At 38.7% G+C, this 5,026-nt stretch overlaps 2 non-coding genes across 2 annotated transcripts; one reads left to right on the top strand and one right to left on the bottom strand.

Annotated features, from left to right (window-relative positions):
• The first annotated feature begins 341 nt into the window (after window positions 1-341).
• LOC114382877 lies at window positions 342-448 on the top strand. Its single transcript, XR_003660335.1, has one exon. It is a non-coding gene; the product is annotated as a small nucleolar RNA R71 (small nucleolar RNA).
• A 3,253-nt stretch (window positions 449-3,701) lies between these two features.
• LOC114382900 lies at window positions 3,702-3,808 on the bottom strand. Its single transcript, XR_003660355.1, has one exon. It is a non-coding gene; the product is annotated as a small nucleolar RNA R71 (small nucleolar RNA).
• Window positions 3,809-5,026: the final 1,218 nt, after the last annotated feature.

Genomic DNA, 5,026 nt, shown 5'->3' on the forward strand with positions numbered 1-5,026 from the left:
GGTCGGTAGAGGAGCATAAACCACAAACTCTTGCAACAGGTACAAATTTCTGATTCAAGGCTAGCTGGGTTACCAGGTTAACTAAGGCATCTAGTTTACCTTCAAGCTTCTTGGTTTCAGCTGCTGAAGATGAATTCGTGGCAACTTCATGCACTCCTCTAATGACTATAACATCATTTCTGGACCTAAACTGTAGGGAGTTGGAAGCCTTCTTCTTAATTAAATTTGTGGCTTCAGTAGGGGTCATGTCTCCAAGGGCTCCACCACTGGCAGCATCTATCATACTTTTGTCCATGTTGCTGAGTCCTTCATAAAAATATTGGAGAAGAAGTTGCTCCGAAATCTGATGGTGAGGGAAACTGGCACATAGTTTTTTAAATCTCTCCCAGTATTCATACAAGCTCTCTCCACTGAGTTGTCTAATACCTAAAATATCTTTTTTGATGGTCGTGGTCCTGGAAGCAGGGAAAATGTTTTCTAATAATACTCTCTTGAGGTTATCCCAGCTCGTGATGGACCTTGGAGCAAGGTAACACAGCCAGTCCTTTGCCACTCCTTCTAAAGAATGAGGAAAAGCCTTCAAAAATATGTGATCCTCTTGGACATATGGGGGTTTCATGGTGGAGCAGACAATATGAAATTCTTTCAGATGTTTGTGCGGGTCTTCACCTGCAAGGCCATGAAACTTTGGAAGAAAATGGATCAATCCAGTTTTAAGAACATATGGGACATCCTCATCAGGGAATTGGATGCAGAAGCTTTCGTAGGCGAAATCAGGTGCAGCCATTTTCCTTAGAGTCCTCTCACGGGGTGGAGGTTGTGCCATGTTCTCAGAATGTTCAAAATCAGAATGCTCAAAATTATAATGCTCAAAATCAGGATGTTCAAAATCACCAATAATAGAATGCACAGACTCACCAGTAATGGAATGCTCAGGATGATCAAAAGGTAAAAAATGATGCCTAACTAATCTATGAAATGTCATATCTATCTCAGGATCAAAGGGTTGTAAGTCAGATGGATTGCCTCTAGTCATACACTACATTCAGCATGCACAACTAGTTGCCTTCTCATGTAAATAAAGGTGTAGGTTTGAACTACAGCTACCCTCAAATGATATCCAAATGACTTGAAATTTTGTGAGCAACCTTATAAAATGATGAGAAGATAGCACATAAAATTTCAAACCAAAATTCAAAGTCTAACTATGAAAGCTAAAAATGGTAGGTTAAGAAAAATAAGTGAATAAAACTTGAAAAATAAAAAACTTTTGACAGAATCACTTTTTTTGGACGATGGAGACCTCAGCCGGCCTACATATATGATAATTGCGATTCTGATAACCAGAGCAAAAGTTATGGCCGTTTGAAGTTTTGACAAAAATCAAATTTGCTACTTTTTTGGAACTTTCAAATCTGACCAAACTAAAGGCTCTAGCTATTTTTCCCACAAAATATAGATTAAAAGAAGTTACCACAAAAAAATTCAGCCAAAAATAACAATTCTAGCTACTAAAACAAAAAATCCAAAATAATTCAGCAAGGGTGGTCGCTAAAATCCGTCGCTACATGATTTCCACTACTACTCTGTTTTGCCGCAAGCAAAAGTGGTTGCTAAATCTGTCGCAAAACACTATTCACAACAAAACACCCAAAACTGAAACATGGGAAGCGCTTAATAGAAAAACTAAAACAGAGCACACACTAAACAAAATACCAAGACACTAAACAACACTAACACATACACTAACACAACACTAACAATTAAACATAAAACACGAAAGAATTAAACACTAACACAACACTAGCTATTAGGAACCTTTGGACATTGCTCCCCGGCAACAACGCTAAATTTGATCGAGGTCGTACCCAAATCAAATAAACATGAAAATGTAGTAACTAGGAAGTGATCCAAGGTCGTTTCCCAACGAGCAATGATAAACCAAATGTTCATAATATACTTGCAGTAACAGTAACGATTGGGGGGGGGGTTGTTTGTTTTGTGAAATAAAGAACAAGCGAACTAGAATATGAAATTAATAGTATTAAAAATGGGTTGTCTCCTCTGATTCAGAAGCCACTCTCTTGTCCTAGGTTATGGAAAATTCGTCCCTAACAGTTAACCACTTAATCCAACCCTATTTCAATTTACTAAGCGAAAACCAACTTAGGGCTGTCAATACGTGATTAGGCAACACATACACCAATTAACCCTTTGTCCATTAAGCATGAACGCAAGTTAGGCTTAGAGGTAATTAATCGAACACGAAGCGCACACAGATTAATATTAACGAATGTGGGTTAATTGGTGAAGGGAAAACTGCCAGGAAGCTACATTATAAACAGAACCTCGAAGAGAGTTGAGCTTCGTCCTCAGAAGGAAACAACACCAGAAAACTTAGCCTTCCATAGATTCAATAAAAGAAGAAAATGTAAATGAAAATAAAAGCAGAAATGTAAATGAAGCAGAAACGTAAATGAAGCAGAAACGTAAATGAAGCAGAAACTTAAATGAAGCAGAATGTAAATGAAAGCAGAAGAAGAAACAAGGACGAAATTGTAATTAGAAGCAGAAAATAGAAAATTGCATTACATGAACAGTAGCATTCGAACAGAAAAACGTAAAACATAAACCCTATGCTCTGAATAATAGTCTAACAGAATAGCCTTTCACGAATCCCAAGGCTGCTATTTAAAAGAGTCACTCAAAGTCACTAGGCCCTATTACATTATTCTTACCCAAAACGAAATAAACACTGAACTACATAAAATAAAATTGCAATCTCCTAATTAGAAATTAACTAAGGTAAGCGCTGCTTTATTTGCCCTCTTCAAGTCCATAACCAAAATCCGGATTAAGCCCAATGTTTCATTAATTCCTGAAATTAGATTTAAAAACATCAAATTAGCTAAATGAGCCCAAATAATAAAACTGCCTAATTAATTTGACAATTAAGACTAATTAGTAATTAAAATTATGCAAAAAAGGTTTAAAAAATAGAAGAAAATGATGGCGCATCACTTACAAAATTTTAAGTAATTTGGATATCATTTAATGGTAGCTGTAGTTCAAACCTACACTGTTACTTGCATAAGAAGGCAATTAGTTGTGCATGCTGAATGTAGTGTATGACTAGAGGCAATCCATCTGACTTACAACCCTTGGATCCTGAGATAGATAGGACATTTCATAGATTAGTTAGGCATCATTTTGTACCTTTTGAGCATCCTGAGCATTCTGTTATTGGTGAGTCTGAGCATTCTGTGGTTGGTAATTTTGAACATCCTGATTTTGAGCATTATAGTTTTGAACATTCTGAGAACATGGCACAACCTCCACCCCGTGAGAGGACTCTAAGGGAAATGGCTGCACCTGATTTCACCTACGAAAGCTTGTGCATCCAATACCCTGATGAGGATGTCCCATATGTTCTTAAAACTGGACTGATCCATTTGCTTCCAAAGTTTCATGGCCTTGCAGGTGAAGACCCGCACAAACATCTGAAAGAATTCCATATTGTCTACTCCACCATGAAACCCCCAGATGTCCAGGAAGATCACATATTTTTGAAGGCTTTTCCTTATTCTTTAGAGGGAGTGGCAAAGGACTGGCTATATTACCTTGCTCCAAGGTCCATCACGAGCTGGGATGACCTCAAGAGAGTATTCTTAGAAAAAAAATTCCCTGCTTCTAGGACCACGACCATAAGAAAGGATAATTCAGGCATTAGGCAACTCAGTGGAGAGAGCATATGTGAATACTGGGAGAGATTTAAAAAACTATGTGCCAGTTGCCCTCACCACCAGATTTCTGAGCAGCTTCTTCTCCAATATTTTTATGAAGGACTCAGTAACATGGAGAGAAGTATGATTGATGCTGCCAGTGGTGGAGCCCTTGGAGACATGACCCCTGCTGAAGCCAGAAATTTAATTGAGAAGATGGCTTCCAACTCCCAACAGTTTAGTGCCAGAAATGATGTTATTGTCATTAGAGGAGTGCATGAAGTAGCCTTGAATTCATCTTCATCAGTTGAAACTAAGAAGCCTGAGGGTAAACTAGATGCCTTGGTTAACCTGGTAACCCAGCTGGCCTTGAATCAGAAGTTTGTACCTGTTGCAAGACTCTGTGGTTTATGCTCCTCTGCCAACCACCACACAGACCTTTGCCCTTCTGTGCAGTAATCTGAAGCAATTGAATAGCCTGAAGCTTATGCTGCAAACATCTACAATAGAACTCCTCAACCTCAGTAGCAAAATCAGCCACAACAGAACAACTATGACCTCTCCAGCAACAGGTACAATCCCGGGTGGAGGAATCATCCCAACCTTAGATGGTCGAGTCCTTCACAACAGCAGCAACAACAACAACCTTATTTTCAAAATGCTGCTGGCCCAAGTAGACCATACGTTCCTCCACCAATCCAGCACCAGCAACAACAGCAACAACCCCAAATGACTATGAGGAAAAAACTATGCAAAACATGCAGTTTCAACAAGAGACCAGAACCTCCATTCAGAGCTTAACTAATCAGATGGGACAACTGGCTACACAGTTAAATCAACAACAGTCCCAAAATTTTGACAGATTACCTTCTCAATCTGTCTAGAATCCCAAAAATGAGGGTGTCATTACATTGAGGTCAGGAAAGCAGTGTCAAGGACCTCAACCAGTAGCATCTTCCTCATCCGCAAATGAACCTGCCCAACTTCACTCTACTCCAGAAAAAGATGATGACAAAAATTTAAAAAGTAAGTTACCTAACAATTTCTATGCAGGTGAATCTTCCACTGGTAATCCTGATTAACAGAAGCAGCATATCCCTCTTCCATTCCCTCCAAGAGCAATTTCCAACAAAAAAAAATGGAAGAGGCAGAGAAGGAGATCTTGGAAACATTTAGAAAAGTAGAGGTAAACATACCTCTGCTGGATGCAATAAAGCAAATTCCAAGATATGCTAAATTCTTGAAGGAGTTGTGCACTAATAAGCGGAAGCTTAAAGGAAGTGAAAGAATTAGTATGGCCAGAA

Source organism: Glycine soja, chromosome 13 (genome assembly GCF_004193775.1).
Source record: "Glycine soja cultivar W05 chromosome 13, ASM419377v2, whole genome shotgun sequence".
In the NCBI taxonomy this organism is placed as follows: domain Eukaryota; kingdom Viridiplantae; phylum Streptophyta; class Magnoliopsida; order Fabales; family Fabaceae; genus Glycine; species Glycine soja.